The 19,007-nt window shown below is 47.1% G+C and overlaps 1 protein-coding gene across 3 annotated transcripts in view; it reads left to right on the top strand.

The window, feature by feature from the left end:
• PAPPA2 (pappalysin 2) overlaps window positions 1-19,007 on the top strand; it is a 246,940-nt gene that overhangs the window by 150,816 nt on the left and 77,117 nt on the right. The window lies entirely within an intron of this gene.

Genomic DNA, 19,007 nt, shown 5'->3' on the forward strand with positions numbered 1-19,007 from the left:
TTAATTTCCCGGTAATCAACACAGGGTCTGAGGGATCCATCCTTCTTTTTAACGAAAAAGATGGGTGCACCGGCTGGAGAGGATGAGGGGCGTATAAACCCCTTAGACAGGTTTTCGTCGATATATTCTTTGAGAGTCTTGAGCTCAGGACCGGACAATGGATAAATATTACCAAAAGGAATGGTAGCAGCAGGCAGAAGCTCGATTGTGCAGTCATAAGAGCGGTGTGGTGGTAATTTATCTGCATTCTTTTTATCGCACACATCTGAAAATTCTTTATAAACTGCCGGTAACTCTAGGCCCGATGATGGGTTGGCCGGAGATGGATCAGTCGATTTCTCAGAAGTTACCTCTTTAGCTGGGAAGCGCAATCTCTTAGTCTCCCAGTCAATGTTGGGATTTTGAGCCTGCAGCCAGGGTAAACCCAAGATAATAGGGAAATGTGGAGAGGAAATCAGAAGGAAGGGCAATTTCTCCTGGTGATCATCTCCCATGAGGACCTTCAGTGGTTCAGTCTGCTGGTCTACGGGCCCCGAGGTCAAAGGGGACCCATCCACAGTCTCCATCAGAATTGAAGACACTCTTCTTTGTGATCGGATTCCATATTCCTTAGCAAAAGAAGTGTCCATGAAGTTACCGCTAGCCCCAGAGTCTATCATGGCGGAACTGTTCACCCAACGGGAGTCAATCCAGATCTTGATAGGAAGGTAACAATGTGAATCTTTTTTCTTATTGCAAGGGTATGAAACTGCAGAAGATAGAATAACAGCATTAATGGGTAGTATCGTTTCGGATGTAACAGAGTTCATATCTGAAAAGTCATAATCAGGAGCGGTTGCTGCAATTTCGGGTGGCCCTGATTCGGAAGTCATGGAGTATGATTCGGAGAAGTCGCGTTCTACCACGGCTGCGGTTGTTCTGAGAGAACGATTAGGGCAGTTGATAATAAAATGTCCTGACTTCCCACAGTAAAAACATAAATTCTCCTTGAAGCGAAATTCCTTCCGTTCGTCACTTACTCAACTTCGTAGGGAATTTACCTGCATCGGCTCAGGTGTGGACTCCTGGGGACTTGGGTCCGGACTCTCCTTAGGAAGGAAAGGAAGAAGCGATTTATTGCTGCGGTTCATCTCAGACCACCTTTCTAGTTTTCTTTCGGAGATGCGAGCGTCTAGGCGAATACAGTGATTGATGAAATCACCTAGAGCAGTGGGAGCCTCCGCACGTGCAAGCTCGTCCTTGATAGAACTGGACAACCCCTTCATAAATATTGAGTACTTCGCTGCACTATTCCAGGTGGTGTCCTGAGCCCACCTTCTAAAATCCATAGCATACTCAGTCACTGGGCATTTACCTTGACGCAAATTCAGCAGGGCCGTCTCAGCTGTAAGGCCACGGTTCGGATCGTCAAACATCTGCCCCATGGCGGCGATAAACATATTGAAGTCATTCAGACATGCATCCTGTGATTCTATCAGAGGGTTTGCCCAGGCAAGGGCCTTATTTGTCAGCAACATGATGATAGTCAATACTTTGGATCGGTCTGTAGGAAACTGTGTGACATGTGCAGCAAAGTATAAACGACACTGGTTCAGAAGCCCACGGTACTTGTCTCGGTCGCCACCAAACCTAAATGGTGGTAGTTTGGGGATGGTAGGAACAGAAGCCTGAGATTGTGTCTCCAGAGCCGCAACTTGGCCACGCAATTCCTGAAGGGTCTGACTGAGCACTTGTATATCATATTTAGTCTGCCCCTCTAGGCCTTCTATTCTGCTCTTCCATGTCTGCACTTCAGCGTGTACAGTGGCAGTGATATTATTTAGCTTCTTAACACGCACTTCTAAAGTCTCTGACCCAGCGGCATCCATTTTTTAAGGCTTGAGTATCCTGTCACGATACTAGTGGAGACAACTGGACACCAGTGGCTAGGTCAAAGAGACTACAGACACAGTGGGTTGTGCAAGCAATATTGTATTAATGATCTGAATGCAATATAGCATATAAGTCCAGATAAATGTTCAGTCAATATGATAAAAGGTAATAGCAGAGCTGATATTCTGCGACACAGCATGCAAAGTCACTGAGCAATGCGGGCACAAGACACAGACTCTTGCAGAGCGGAGGAACACACTAGCTGGCTGGAGTTCTTACTTCACCGCAGGTGTAGTCAGGCAGAGGTTTCTGAAGTCAGGTGTTCAGCAATCACTCGATCAGCAGGCAGGGATCCAGACGTGCAGGTTGACGGAGGACTCCGCCGTTAATAGAGGACCAACAGGGATAGTAAGTCCAGGCTTGGGACTGCAGAGGCACAAAGTCCAAAACATAATACTCAAGCAATGAAACAGAACAGGTGCTGGCTTTATATACAGCTTTGGCAGGAAGCAAGATGGCCGACTTGTGAAACATCAAGATCCATGTTAACTAAGGGCAAGTCTAAGGGCAAGAAAAAACAGATTCTAGGACTAGATACTGACACCAGGTCACACGTGTTCACAACAGCTTCCTGCTCTCTGATTGGTGGAGCAGTGGTCACAAGAGGCTGCAGAGTGATGCATCTAGTGACAGCTGCTCCACCAATCAGAGAGCAGGAAGCAGATAGCGCTGCACTGATCAGTAGGCTGCCATCTGCTTCACACCATTTGGAAGGACCTTCATACAGATGTGCCAGTAGCTACAGGCAATAAGAGAAGCTTATGATAAGGTCTCAGGCTGCTTCTTAGATGTTTGGAGAGAGCAAAGGGGGAAACTCAATTATAGGGGAGCAGATGGGGCAGACAGATACAGGAGAATAATTTTCAATATGTCTCATTCCTTGTGATTAAATGCAGCCTCAGATTGCCACTGCGGTGTATTCCTGTGACTATGTGCATTTGTGTACATAATGATGAGTGTATGTGTGCGTCCATGTACGTGGTGACGTGTGTCTGTGAGCATTTTTGTATGTGGTGTTTTTCTATGTAAAAAGGTGACTGCCCCATAAACCTAATAACTGGTTGGGCCACCCTTAGCAGCAACAACTGCAATCAAACATTTGCGATAACTGGCAATGAGTCTTTTACACCGCTCTGGAGGAATTTTGTCCCACTCATCTTTGCAGAATTGTTGTAATTCAGCTACTTTGGAGGACTTCGGAGCATGAACCACCTTTTTTAGTTCATGCCACAGCATCTCACTCGAATTAAGGTCAAGACTTCGACTCGGCCACTCCAAAATCTTCATTTTGTTTTTCTTAAGCCATTCAGAGGTGGACTTGCTGGTGTGTTTTGGATCATTATCCTACTGTATAACCCACGTGTGCTTTTGCTTGAGGTCACAAACAGATGGCTGGATGTTCTTCTTCAGGATTCTATTGGTAGACAGCAGAATTCATGGCTCCATTTACCACAGCAAGTCTTCCAGGTCCTGAGGCAGCAAAACATCCCCAGACCATCTCACTACCACCACCATATTTTACTGTTGGTATGATGTTCCTTTTATGAAATTCTGTGTTGCTTCTGTGCCAAATGTAATGGGACATACACCTTCCAAAAAGTTCAACGTTTGCCTTGTCAGTGCAGAAAGAATTCTCCCAAAAGACTTGGGGATCATCGAGATGTTTTCTGGCAAAACTGACACAAACCGTTATGTTCTTATTGCTCAGCAGTGGATTTTATCTTGGAACTCTGCCATGCAGGTGATTTTTGCCCAGTCTCTTTCTTATGGTGGAGTCATAAACACTGACCTTCACTGAAGCAAGTGAAGCCTGCATTTCTTTGTATGTTCTTGTGGGGTCTTTGCGACCTCTTGGATGAGTCGTTGCTGTGATCTTGGGGTAATTTTGGTAGGCCGGCCACTCCTGGGATGGTTCACCACTGTTCCACGTTTTCACCATTTATGAATAATGGCTCTCACTGTGGTTCACTGGACTCCAAAATCTTTTCAAATGGCTTTATAACCTTTTCCAGACTGATAGATCTGGTATGATGTCTAGCTTTTGATGTAATTTTAGTCTATTTCACTTTGTCAGACAGGACCTATTTAAGTGATTTCTTGATTGAGAACAGGTGTTGCAGTAATCAGGCATGGGTGCAGCTAGGGAATTTGAACTTTTGAACTCAGCTTCCCAAAGATGTGATAAACCCAAGTTAATTCATGTTTTAAGGGGGGGGCACTTTTTCACACAGGGCCCTGTAGGTTTGGATTTCTCTTTTCGTTAATAATAAAGACCTTCGTTTAAAACAACTGCATTTTGTGTTTACTTGTGTTATCTTTGTCTAATATTTAAATTTGTTTGGTGATCTGAAACATTTAAGTGTGACAAACATGCAACAGAATGGGAAATCAGGAAAGGGGCAAACACTTTTTCACACAATTGTATAAGATTGTGTTTTTGTGTTTGTGTGAGTCTGTGTACTTGGTGCTGTGTATATGAATGTGTATTTGGTTATGTGTTTGAATTGAGTGTATACATGGTGACGTGTGCGTGTACATAGTGGCGTATGCGTATGAGCGTGTACGTGGTGACGTGTGTATGATTGTGTATGTGGTGACATCTGTGTGTATACATGGTGATGTATGTGTGTATATGGTCACGTGTATAAATATATAGTAACATGAATATGTAGTATGATTATACATGGTGATGTATGTGTGTATGGGGGTATACATAGTGACGTGTGTGAGTGTGTATGAGAGTGAACATGGTGACGTGAGTGTGAATGTGTAAGTATGTGGTGACATGGGTGTGTATGTAAGCAGGTTGCCGGATGCAGTGACAGACAGAAGGCAGAGCAAGGGTTAACAAATTTAACAGCTTTAATTTAACAGGGGTTAACTCCTCGCAGGGAGATAAATGGTTAAATGAGGGTTAAGGCCCCGTCACACTAAACGATGCACCAGCGATCCTGACAATCATACGACCTTGTCAGGATCTCTGGTGCCTCGCTACATGACCGCTGGTGAGCTGCCAAACAGGCAGACACACCAGCGATCAGGACCAGCGAGGACGCTGGTATCCTAGGTAAGTATCAGGTAACTAAGCGCACGCGTCACTTAGTTACCCGCTGTGTACCTTAGATACCTGCGTGCTCGCACTAGGACGCTGGTATCTAAGGTACACAGCGGGTAACTAAGTGACGCGCGCTTAGTTACCCAATATTTACCTTAGATACCAGCTCCCAGCGTCTGCTTACAGCGCTGGGAGCTCGCTGATCGAGCAGGAATGTCCTGGGCCATTTTTTCGTCGGCGGTGTTCTGCTGGCCAGCATGCATCTCTGTGTTTGATCGCTGGACCATTGCTGCGTCGCTGAAGAGATCTGCCTGTTTGACAGCTTACTAGCGATCATTTAGCGACGCACCAGTGATCCCTACCAGGTTGTATCGTTGTTGGGATCGCTGGTGCGTCGCTAAGTGAAACGGGACCCTTACTGTTGTGTCATTTGTGTGTGCTTCTGTGTATGTGTACAAATAGCAGAAAACTGATGAACTGATGGCACATCAAGGACTAGTCTGAACAGGTGCATACCAAACAGCTTACGTATCAAAATAAAGAAATGGTTGCAGTCAATTGCATTAAGGCATGTCAGCGTGAAATACATGAAGTGTGAATAGCATAATGGCTTTTGAAATTTAGGAAAACAAATGAGATACTTAGCCCAAAATTTGGCCACAAAATGTGAGCCCATCCACCAACGTCAAGGTAATCTCATGGATCGGATGGGTCCCTGACCTAACTCTGTGTATGTGGCCACGTTCACACATTCAGTATAATAGAAACACGTCACCACTTCTGTATTTATCACCCACTCCTGGTTTTGGCTTACAAATACTGATATATAATACTGTCCAAATACTGAACGTGTGAACGTGGCCTGAGGATTGGCCACTACTCCTGGTCAAGTGCTTTGTGCTTGCCCCCCCATGCTAAACTTTGTCAGCCAGACCCTTGTCTGTTCCCTGTGCACCGTTCTCCTCTGGGCAGGTCTTCTATGACTTTTCTCTGTGACTGTCCGCCTTGTCTCTTGGCTGCTGCTTTTCATGTGAAAGTCAGGTAGATTTTATATAGCACAGTGTGAACTAAAAATATATTGTAAATTGTAGTAAATTTACTGATACTCAGTAAAACTAATCTAAGAATAGGATCTCGGACATATGCACCATACAGGATGCTCATGTGGGACTTGGAGAGAGGAGTGACAGCCTTTCCCTAATATTTCCGCACCGAAGCAAAATTATTTTTGTTCCTCTACTGTGTTAAAGGGTATTCGGGTACTGTTGGCTTTGCCTTGGCTTTTTCCTGATCATAAATTATTTCCTGCTGCCTGCCTTGACCTCTGCTTGTCTACTGTATATCATAGTAAATCACCTGCTCGCTGACCAATATGTTTTCCCTCCAGCCACTTCCTAGTCATCATGTTCTTCCAAAGGATCTTTCCCTAATATTTCCACACTGCAGCAAAATTATTTTTGTTCCTCTACTGTGTCAATGGGTATTCTGGTACTGTTGGCTTTGCCTTGGCTTTTTCCTGACCATAAATTATTGTCTGCTGCCTGCCCTGACCTCTGCTTGTCTACTGTATACCGTGGTACGCCACCTGCTCTGACCTGTTCCCATCTGATTGCAGATCTGCTTGCTGACTTAATACCTTGAATAAGAGTTATCAATTTTTCTACAAGTAAACTTTTGCTTATGGAGACTACTGTAGAAATAGTGACATGGACCCTGTTTTCAGCGATGTTTCACTTACTGGGCTGTGTTTTGCTTTTTCAATGCAATCAATGTTTTATCAGCAGGAGATTATCAGTAAATGACCAGATGTCTTGTGCCTCTGAGTCCAACCCACCCACCACCATTAATTATCAGCTTTCTGCAATATACAGTGTACACAGTATGCTGCCAATCAGTGGTGTGGGCGGGCTTATACAAGGCTCAGCATTCCAAGCTCTGCTACATATACAGCAGAAAAAACAGGGATTGTGTCACAACTACTGCACCCAGTAAACTAAGTGATACATCATTGGAATCAGGGCCTCTGCCCCTACATCATGCTGCTGTCAGATTACATAGCAGAACCTACTGATAGATATCACAACCTCGCTCTTCCTATTGCACAGTAGTGCTTTTCCCCAGCACTTTTTTCATAGGGACCTTCTCTGATGTTCTCATACTGCTTGTCTCCAGCCATATACATTGATTGATATCAATACTATGTTCTGATGAAGGCCTTTGGGTCGAAAAGTCAAAAATATTTTTTTTGCAACAAAATGGACACAGTGTGAAATAAATCTATTTGCATTACATTCTGGAGTGCCAAATTATTTTGCTTTATTTCAAACCTGGCCAATAAACTCATTTTCTCATTCTTTACTGAATTGATCAGTACATTTCAGATGGTAATTCCCAAGTACAGCGAAATTCTTGACCTTACATGGGATAGCTAGCATTGTGGTATGTTATAATACAAAGCATTCTCTTCTCGGGAATAAATAATTCACGTTCTTCCTCTGGCAACAGCCTGCTTACAATGTAGTCTGAAGATCATTATATAATGGAGATTTAAGCTTGCAGACTTTCAGAAATTGTAGCATTTGTATGCATAAGAATGGAGATCTGAACTGGAAGGTGAATGCTTTATCATGCCTATTCTTTTTTAGGGAAGATATGAGTGATAGAAGGTTTTTCTACGTGACAGTAAAACATTAAAAGGCATTTAACTTGTGATTTAATTTCCTATGTACAGGTTCATAGATCGACTGCCCCCTTCTCCAATAATCAAATGACCTTTTTTCAGATTTAAAGGGGTTACATCAGTGGGGGTCCGACACTTAGTATCCCCACAAGTCAGCTACATTTAGCTTCAGAGTTCAGATGTGAACAGTTTATAGAGCCGGAACAATACAGATCTCTACACAATATACTGGCTGTTCCCAGGTCCTGTAGCTCAAGTCTTATGGAAGTGAATGGCTAATGAGCTGCAGTGCCCGGAAGGATACGAGGAGCACTGTCCACGCGCAAACCAGGAAGTACTGGAGACAGTGTCCAGGAGCAGGTCAGGAGATACCAGGGACAGTGTCCAAGATCAGGTCCAGAGATACTGGGGACAATGTCCAGAAGCAGGTCAGGAGATACTGGGGACAATGTCCAGGAGCAGGTCAGGAGATACTGGGGACAGTGTCCAGGAACTGGCCAGGAGATACTAGGGACAATGTCCAGGATCAGGTCAGGAGATACCGGGGACAGTACCCTGGAGCAAGTGAATAGACACCGGAGACATTGTCCAGGAGCAGGTCAGGAGATACCGTGGACAGTGTCCAGGAGCAGGTCAGGAGATACTGGAAAAAATGTCCAGGAGCAGGTCATGAGATACCAGGGACAGTGTCCAAGAGCAGGTCAGGAGATACTGGGGACAGTGTCCAGGAGCGAGCCAGGAGATACTAGGGACAATGTCCAGGAGACGGTCAGGAGATACTGGGGCCAGTGTCCAGGAGCAGGCCACTAGATTCCAGGGACAATATCCAGAAGCAGGTCAGGAGATACCGGGGACAGTGTCCAGGAGCAGGTCAGGAGATACTGGGAACAGTGTCCAGGAACAGACCAGGAGATACTAGGGACAATGTCCAGGAGCAGGTCAGGAGATACTGGGGATATTGTCCAGGAGCAGGTCAGGAGATACTGGGGATATTGTCCAGGAGCAGGCCAGGAGATACTAGGGACAATGTCCAGGAGCAGGTCAGGAGATGCCAGAATCAGTGTCCTGTAGCAGGTCAGGGATAGGACCATGAGATACAAGGAGCAATATCCAGGAGCAGACCAGGAGATACAAGTATATGGAGCACAGTCCAGGATTATGCAGTAGATGGTGCCAGAAGATACCAAGAGCAGTGGTCAGGAAAAGTCCAGGAGATATGTGGCGCCTCTGAGGCTCAGTCGCCACAGAGGTACTGCACCTCCTCCTGAGGTGTGGTATCCCACCTATCCCACCATCCAGGTAAGGTGGAGACTCCTGACCACACTCCAACACCTGCACCCCACACCACAAAGTAGTGTAGCAAAGCACCTTCGGCGGCTCCCTGCTTGGAGTATAGCAAAGCACCCATTGGTGGCTCCCTGCTTGGAACACGAAACGTGCTGGGAGGTGGGTGGAGTTAGATTACATTACAAGGAGTTTAGGATGAGAGGTCAGTTGGTTGGAGAGCTAGAGAGTAGAGTTGAGCGAAACGGGTCGAAAAAATTCCAAAGTCGCCGACTTTTGGCAAAGTCTGGTTTCATGAAACGAAACCCGACCCTAGGATGAGGTCGGCCACGAGGTCGGCGACTTACGCGCCAAAGTCGCGTTTCAAAAGTTTGTTTTGCGCTCTTTTTTAGCCAATCAGGATCCACGGACACTGTGGGCAACGTGATGACATAGGCACGGGTCACCACCATCTTTCAGAAGGGCATGCAAGTGATTGGCTTGCTTTGGTGGGCGTCACAGGGGGTATAAAAGGGCGTGCACGCCGACCGCCATCTTACTTCTGCCGATCTTAGTATAGGGAGAGGTTGCTGCTGATTCTGTAGGGAGAGCGTTAGGCAGGGAAGAAGACAAAAAAACTGCTTCTGCTGCTAGCGATTTGGCCTGCACAACACACCAGTCACTGTGTGTGCAGTGCAAGGGGAGGCTATATAGTGGTGTATCAGTGGTGTTGGTTGTTGGGCTGCCTTCTAAGGCTTCCTGACATTCCTGCATTGCTGTTTACCCACTGCTCTGCAAACTGCTTTTTTAAAAGCAATCCAATCTCCCTTATCCTCTAGTCACTTTTGTCACAGCTGTGCCATCGAGCCTGTCACATAGCGCTCAGATATTCATTGGGCCTCACACAATCCAAAAGTGTCCAGTGTCCAAAAGTGTGTGCAGAGATTCAAAATCTCCCTTATCCTCTAGTCACTTTGGTCACAGCTGTGCCATCGAGCCTGTCACATAGCGCTCAGATATCAGTGGGCCTCACACAATCCAAAAGTGTCCATCCAGTGTCCAAAAGTGTGTGCAGAGATTCAAAATCTCCCTTATCCTCTAGTCACTTTGGTCACAGCTGTGCCATCGAGCCTGTCACATAGCGCTCAGATATCAGTGGGCCTCACACAATCCAAAAGTGTCCAGTGTCCAAAAGTGTGTGCAGAGATTCAAAATCTCCCTTATCCTCTAGTCACTTTGGTCACAGCTGTGCCATCGAGCCTGTCACATAGCGCTCAGATATCAGTGGGCCTCACACAATCCAAAAGTGTCCATCCAGTGTCCAAAAGTGTGTGCAGAGATTCAAAATCTCCCTTATCCTCTAGTCACTTTGGTCACAGCTGTGCCATCGAGCCTGTCACATAGCACACAGATATCAGTGGGCCTCACACAATCCAAAAGTGTCCAGTGTCCAAAAGTGTGTGCAGAGATTCAAAATCTCCCTTATCCTCTAGTCACTTTGGTCACAGCTGTGCCATCGAGCCTGTCACATAGCGCTCAGATATCAGTGGGCCTCACACAATCCAAAAGTGTCCATCCAGTGTCCAAAAGTGTGTGCAGAGATTCAAAATCTCCCTTATCCTCTAGTCACTTTGGTCACAGCTGTGCCATCGAGCCTGTCACATAGCGCTCAGATATCAGTGGGCCTCACACAATCCAAAAGTGTCCATCCAGTGTCCAAAAGTGTGTGCAGAGATTCAAAATCTCCCTTATCCTCTAGTCACTTTGGTCACAGCTGTGCCATCGGGCCTGTCACATAGCGCTCAGATATCAGTGGGCCTCACACAATTCAAAAGTGTCCAGTGTCCAAAAGTGTGTGCAGAGATTCAAAATCTCCCTTATCCTCTAGTCACTTTGGTCACAGCTGTGCATCGAGCCTGTCACATAGCGCTCAGATATCAGTCGGCCTCACACAATCCAAAAGTGTCTATCCAGTGTCTAAAAGTGTGTGCAGAGATTCAAAATCTCCCTTATCCTCTAGTCACTTTGGTCACAGCTGTGCCATCGAGCCTGTCACATAGCGCTCAGATATCAGTGGGCCTCACACAATCCAAAAGTGTCCAGTGTCCAAAAGTGTGTGCAGAGATTCAAAATCTCCCTTATCCTCTAGTCACTTTGGTCACAGCTGTGCCATCGAGCCTGTCACATAGCGCTCAGATATCAATGGGCCTCACACAATCCAAAAGTGTCCAGTGTCCAAAAGTGTGTGCAGAGATTCAAAATCTCCCTTATCCTCTAGTCACTTTGGTCACTGCTGTGCCATCGAGCCTGTCACATAGCGCTCAGATATCAGTGGGCCTCACACAATCCAAAAGTGTCCAGTGTCCACAAGTGTCTGCAGAAATTCAAAATCTCCCCTGTCCTATAGACACCTTGTACCTTGTTTTACATTACTATATAGTTTGTTGGATTTTGTCTACATTTCTACCAAAAATGAGGAAGGCTGGTGGAAGAAGCCGTGGAATTGGGCGGGGGTTGGCAGCTGGTAATGATGGTGTTGGTGGTGGATCTGATGGTAGTGGCAAGAGCAAAATAGGACCGAATGCAGGAGGTGCTGACCCTGCGTCATCGTCTGGCTACATAAGGCCTCGAACGCTTAGTTTTCTAGGAGTTGGCAAACCGCTTTTAAAGCCAGAGCATCAGGAAAAAGTTTTGTCTTACATTGCTGACTCAGCCTCCAGCTCTATCGCCTCCTCTTCTTCAGTTGTAAAAAGTAAAAGCACTGAGTCGTCATTGGAGGCTCATGTTCATGAACCACACCTTTCCTTGTGTCCTTCACCCTAACCAAGATTGAAGGATGACGCAGGCCATACTACTGATTACTCCATGGAGCTGTTTTCACATACCATGCCTGGATTATCAAGTGAAATGGTGAATTACCCAGGCCAAGATGAATCTGACATGGAGTGCACTGATGCACAGCCGCTGATGGATGATTCTGCTGGTACATTCACTCAGAGCACTACATTGTCCTCGCAGTGTACAGAGCCAGATTCTGACCCTGATGAGACTCAGGTGCCCCTTCCCGCACACTATACCACCATACACGGTGACACAGAGGAAGGTGCACATGACATAGAAGAGGAGGTGATGGATGACCCAGTTGTTGACCCAGATTGGCATCCATTGGGGGAAGAGGGTGCTGCTTCCAATAGATCAGATGAGGAGCATCCACAGCAGACATCGACATCGCAACAGCTGTTATCTGGCAGGCCCGGAGCACTCCAAAGACAGGTTCCAAACATCAAAAGAGTTGCTGGACAGCTTGTCCAGAGGGTCAAAAGATCACAGCGTGCTAGGCCGCAAAATGTCTGCCAAAGTAGGAAGAGTGCAGTGTGGCACTTTTTTGACCAAAATCCTCATGATCAGGCCAAGGTTATCTGTAAGAAGTGCGCAAAGACCTTTAGCCGAGGGAAAAATCTGAAAAATTTGAATACCAGTTGCATGCTTAGACATTTAACCAGCATGCACTTGCAAGCGTGGACACAACACCAAACCTCAAGTGCCACATGTGCAACTGATCACAACGAAGGTAGTCAGCAACGCTACATTGTTTCCCCCACTGTAAGCCCACCGGTTAGCACAGCAGCAAATGTTGAGGTGTCGTTGCAAGACCACAGCAGTCAGGGAATCCCACTGTTATATCAACGAAAGACTGATTCTAGGCCATCAGAAAGAACACCAACTCCATCACCATCATCAACCCTCTCTCAGTCCGCCCTGTCCACCGCTACTTCCACCATATGCAGCTCTCAAGTCCAGCTCACCCTCCCAGACACTATGAGTAGGTCAAGAAAGTACTCAGTCTCTCATCCGCGTACACTGGGTTTGAACGCCCACATTGCCAAACTAATCTCGTTTGAGATGATGCCCTTTCGGTTGGTGGAAAGCACAGCTTTCCGTGAACTCATGGCCTATGCAGTACCACGCTATGACCTACCCAGTCGCCACTTCTTCTCTCGCAAAGCCATCCCAGCCCTCCACCATCATGTGAAAGACCGCATTGTCCATGCACTCAAGCAGTCAGTGAGCGGAAAGGTGCACCTCACAACTGATGCATGGTCCAGTCGGCATGGCCAGGGCCGTTACGTGTCCATCACTGCGCACTGGGTTAATGTGGTGGATGCAGGGTCCACAGGGGACAGCGGTGGTGGGACAGTGCTGCCTAGCCCACGGTATAGGAAACAGTTGGCTGTAGGCGTTCGACCCTCCTCCTCCTCCTCCAGAAGCGAAAGCTCGTCCACAGAGCGCAGTCGTACGAGCACTCCATCTGCAGCTGCCACTGTTGCACACGATGTGTCCCCCTATCGAGCAGCTAGTGGAAAGCGTCAGCAGGCTGTGTTGCAGATGATGTGTTTGGGCGACAGACACACCGCCGAGGTGCTGGCCGAGTACTTGAAGCGACAAACTGAGTCATGGCTAGGCAGTGTACATCTTGAGGCAGGCAAGGTAGTTAGTGATAACGGCCGTAATTTTGTGGCAGCCATAGCCCTTTCAAAACTCAGCCACATACCTTGCTTGGCTCACACCTTGAACCTGGTGGTGCAGTGCTTCCTCAAAAATTATCCGGAGTTAACAGCCCTGCTCCAGAAGGTGCGAAGACTGTGCGCGCACATCCGCCGGTCGCCTGTACACTCCGTTCGTATGCAGAAGCTGCAGCGATTGCTCCACCTTCCCAACCACCGCCTCATTATCGACATTGCAACAAGGTGGAACTCCACCCTGCACATGGTGGAGCGGCTGTGCGAGCAGAGGCAGGCCATAATGCATTTGTGGGAGGATACACGGCCAGGCACTTTGAGAGCAGACATGGAGTTGACAGGTGTGCAGTGGTCGAAGCTGAAAGACCTTTGTAAAGTCCTTCAGTGTTTTGAGGAATGCACACGGCTGGTAAGCGCAGACGACGCCATCCTAAGCATGAGCATCCCACTTATGCGTCTGCTCATGCAAACTTTGACGCACCTTAAGGAGCAGGCGTCTGCAGCCAATGTTGATGAGGAGGAAGAGGAGGAGGGAATCCTTGATGACATTCAGCCATTGTCTGCTCAGGGACCTCTCCTGGACGAGGTGGAGGAAGAAGAGGAGGAGGATGATGATGGGGATGATTACTTAGGGGAGGAGGATGCATCTCATGGGGCAAGTGAAAATGTTGGCGTGGCAAGGTCTGGTACAGGGTTTGTGCATGACTGGAGGGATGTGGATTTGCCAGAAAGTGCTCCTCCACCCAGCACTCGCAGTGCATCATTGACACCGGGAACATTGGCCCACATGTCAGATTATGCCTTGCGGATCCTAAAAAGGGACCCCCGCATTGCCAAAATGATGAACGATGACGACTACTGGTTGGCCAGCATCCTGGATCCACGCTATAAAGGCAAATTACAAAACATCATGCCACAGGAGAACCTTGACCTAATATTGGCTAATAAACAAGCAACTCTGGTAAATCGGTTGCCTTAGGCATTCCCTGCACACAGCAGCGGTGATGATTCTCACACGAGCCGTACGGGCCAGGGGCAGCTTGGCAGAGGTGTTCGTGGTGCACACAGCAGAAGTGGCGTTGAAGACAGGGGTTTCATGACAATGTTGTGGACTGATTTTTCAAATACCGCTCACACAACTGGTTATACTGCATCGATGGAAAGTGACAGGAGACAGCAGTTGTCAACTATGGTTACAAACTACTTTTCCTCCCATATCGATGTTCTCCCACACAGGTCATTCCCCTTTGACTATTGGGCCGCTAAACTGGACACCTAGCCTGAATTGGCCCAATATGCCTTACAGGAGCTCGCTTGCCCAGCTGCAAGTGTTCTATCGGAAAGAGTCTTCAGTGCAGCTGGATCAATCCTGACAGAAAAAAGGACCCGTCTGTCAACCCAAAATGTGGATGATCTAACCTTCATTAAAATGAACCACGCATGGGTTTCCAAGGATTTTGTCCCACCTTCCCCTGATGACACATAGGGTGACAGAAAAATGGCTTGCTTTGGTCCACCTCTTCCTGGTACTTCACCTATTTTGCCTTTTGCATCAGCTGAATGTCCAACATCAACATATGCCACTTTCTAAAACTCCCTAACTGTGCTGCCTCCCCCCCCATGGCCGGGGTCACCACCTAGCGCACGACACCGTGCGAGTGCCGTTGCCCTGGACAGGTGGGTAGGCCGACTCTTGTGCGCGGGCACTGGCACAGGGTCCCTCATAGTGCAATCAAGTGTCTCTGACGGTGGTGGTGCACACCAGCCGTCAGACACACCGCTGTACTATGAGGGGCCCAGTGCCAGTACCGACGCCCACGAGTGGGCCCCCCTTGCTTGGGCAGGGCCTCAGCATTTGCAATCTTTACCTCTCCCTGCTCCTCCGCTGTGTAATCTGGGCCGTCAAATCCATACTGTGCCTGACACCGTCTGAGCCTGCCTCCTGATGTATAGACATATATTTTGAATGTGTACGCTATCCATACATGTTATCCGGGGAAAAGGGACCCTTTCTAACCTTTGTGCAATCACGTGCAATCCATACTGGGCCTAACACCGTCTGAGCCTGCCTCCTGAGACATATATTTTGAATGTGTACGCTATCCATACATGTTATCTGGGGATACGGTACCCTTTCTAACCTTTGTGCAATCACGTGCAATCCATACTGGGCCTAACACCGTCTGAGCCTGCCTCCTGAGACATATATTTTGAATGTGTAAGCTATCCATACATGTTATCTGGGGATACGGTACCCTTTCTAACCTTTGTGCAATCACGTGCAATCCATACTGGGCCTAACACCGTCTGAGCCTGCCTCCTGAGACATATATTTTGAATGTGTACGCTATCCATACATGTTATCCGGGGATACGGTACCCTTTCTAACCTTTGTGCAATCACGTGCAATCCATACTGGGCCTAACACCGTCTGAGCCTGCCTCCTGAGACATATATTTTGAATGTGTACGCTATCCATACATGTTATCCGGGGATACGGTACCCTTTCTAACCTTTGTGCAATCACGTGCAATCCATACTGGGCCTAACACCGTCTGAGCCTGCCTCCTGAGACATATACACTCACTGGCCACTTTATTAGGTACACCATGCTAGTAAGGGGTTGGACCCCCTTTTGCCTTCAGAACTGCCTCAATTCTTCGTGGCAGAGATTCAACAAGGTGCTGGAAGCATTCCTCAGAGATTTTGGACCATATTGACATGATGGCATCACACAGTTGGCGCAGATTTGTCGGCTGCACATCCCTGATGCGAATCTCCCGTTCCACCACATCCCAAAGATGCTCTATTGGATTGAGATCTGGTGACTGAGGAGGCCATTTGAGTACAGTAAACTCATTGTCATGTTCAAGAAACCAATCTGAGATGATTCGAGCTTTATGACATGGCGCATTATCCTGCTGAAAGTAGCCATCAGATGTTGGGTACATTGTGGTCATAAAGGGATGGACATGGTCAACAACAATACTCAGGTAGGCTGTGGCGTTGCAACGATGCTCAATTGGTACCAAGGGGCCCAAAGAGTGCCAAGAAAAAATTCCCCACACCATGACACCACCACCACCAGCCTGAACCGTTGATACAAGGCAGGATGGATCCATGCTTTCATGTTGTTTACGCCAAATTCTGACCCTACCATCCGAATGTCGCAGCAGAAATCGAGACTCATCAGACCAGGCAACGTTTTTCCAATCTTCTACTGTCCAATTTCGATGAGCTTGTGCAAATTTTAGCCTCAGTTTCCTGTTCTTAGCTGAGAGGAGTGGTACCCAGTGTGGTCTTCTGCTGCTGTAGCCCATCTGCCTCAAAGTTCGACGCACTGTGCGTTCAGAGATGCTCTTCTGCCTACCTTGGTTGTAACGGGTGGCAATTTGAGTCACTGTTGCCTTTCTATCAGCTCGAACCAGTATGCCCATTCTCCTCTGACCTCTGGCATCAACATGGCATTTCCGGCCACAGAACTGCCGCTCACTGTTTTGTTTTTTTTTTCGGACCATTCTCTGTAAACCCTAGAGATGGTTGTGCGTGAAAATCCCAGTAGATCAGCAGTTTCTGAAATACTCAGACCAGCCCTTCTGGCACCAACAATCATGCCACGTTCAAAGGCACTCAAATCACCTTTCTTCCCCATACTGATGCTCGGTTTGAACTGCAGGAGATTGTCTTGACCATGTCTACATGCCTAAATGCACTGAGTTGCCGCCATGTGATTGGCTGATTAGAAATTAAGTCTTAACACACAGTTGGACAGGTGTACCTAATAAAGTGGCCAGTGAGTGTATTTTGAATGTGTACGCTATCCATACATGTTATCTGGGGATACGGTACCCTTTCTAACCTTTGTGCAATCACGTGCAATCCATACTGGGCCTAACACCGTCTGAGCCTGCCTCCTGAGACATATATTTTGAATGTGTACGCTATCCATACATGTTATCTGGGGATACGGTACCCTTTCTAACCTTTGTGCAATCACGTGCAATCCATACTGGGCCTAACACCGTCTGAGCCTGCCTCCTGAGACATATATTTTGAATGTGTACGCTATCCATACATGTTATCTGGGGATACGGTACCCTTTCTAACCTTTGTGCAATCACGTGCAATCCATACTGGGCCTAACACCGTCTGAGCCTGCCTCCTGAGACATATATTTTGAATGTGTACGCTATCCATACATGTTATCCGGGGATACGGTACCCTTTCTAACCTTTGTGCAATCACGTGTAATCCATACTGGGCCTAACACCGTCTGAGCCTGCCTCCTGAGACATATATTTTGAATGTGTACGCTATCCATACATGTTATCTGGGGATACGGTACCCTTTCTAACCTTTGTGCAATCACGTGCAATCCATACTGGGCCTAACACCGTCTGAGACTGCCTCCTGAGACATATATTTTGAATGTGTACGCTATCCATACATGTTATCTGGGGATACGGTACCCTTTCTAACCTTTGTGCAATCACGTGCAATCCATACTGGGCCTAACACCGTCTGAGCCTGCCTCCTGAGACATATATTTTGAATGTGTACGCTATCCATACATGTTATGCGGGGATACGGTACCCTTTCTAACCTTTGTGCAATCACGTGCAATCCATACTGGGCCTAACACCGTCTGAGCCTGCCTCCTGAGACATATATTTTGAATGTGTACGCTATCCATACATGTTATCTGGGGATACGGTACCCTTTATAACCTTTGTGCAATCACGTGCAATCCATACTGGGCCTAACACCGTCTGAGCCTGCCTCCTGAGACATATATTTTGAATGTGTACGCTATCCATACATGTTATCCGGGGATACGGTACCCTTTCTAACCTTTGTGCAATCACGTGCAATCCATACTGGGCCTAACACCGTCTGAGCCTGCCTCCTGAGACATATATTTTGAATGTGTACGCTATCCATACATGTTATCTGGGGATACGGTACCCTTTCTAACCTTTGTGCAATCACGTGCAATCCATACTGGGCCTAACACCGTCTGAGCCTGCCTCCTGAGACATATATTTTGAATGTGTACGCTATCCATACATGTTATCTGGGGATACGGTACCCTTTCTAACCTTTGTGCAATCACGTGCAATCCATACTGGGCCTAACACCGTCTGAGCCTGCCTCCTGATGTATAGAGATATATTTTGAATGTGTACACTATCCATACATGTTATCTGGGGATACGGTACCCTTTCTCACCTTTGTGCAGTCACGTGCAATCCATACTGGGCCTAACACCGTCTGAGAATGATAGATGGGGTCCACCATACACTGGAACATTCCAAAGGTGGACATCAGACACTGGAGCAGCATTTACAGGGCCCATTATACACTAGAGCATTAGAAATGGGGCCCATTATGTTTGGAGCATTATTTGGGCCCATAAGACAGTGGAGCTTCATCCATGGGGACCAACATATACTGTAGCATTATGTGGAGCTCATCATATACTGTTTCAAACATTATATGGGACCAATGATTCTGTATGGAGAAATAGATGGGCCTCGTCATGAGATGTAAAAAGTGA

The sequence above is a fragment of the Dendrobates tinctorius genome, unplaced genomic scaffold, assembly GCF_039654945.1.
Source record: "Dendrobates tinctorius isolate UK_male_01 unplaced genomic scaffold, ASM3965494v1 ptg000029l, whole genome shotgun sequence".
Classification (NCBI taxonomy): Eukaryota; Metazoa; Chordata; class Amphibia; order Anura; family Dendrobatidae; genus Dendrobates; species Dendrobates tinctorius.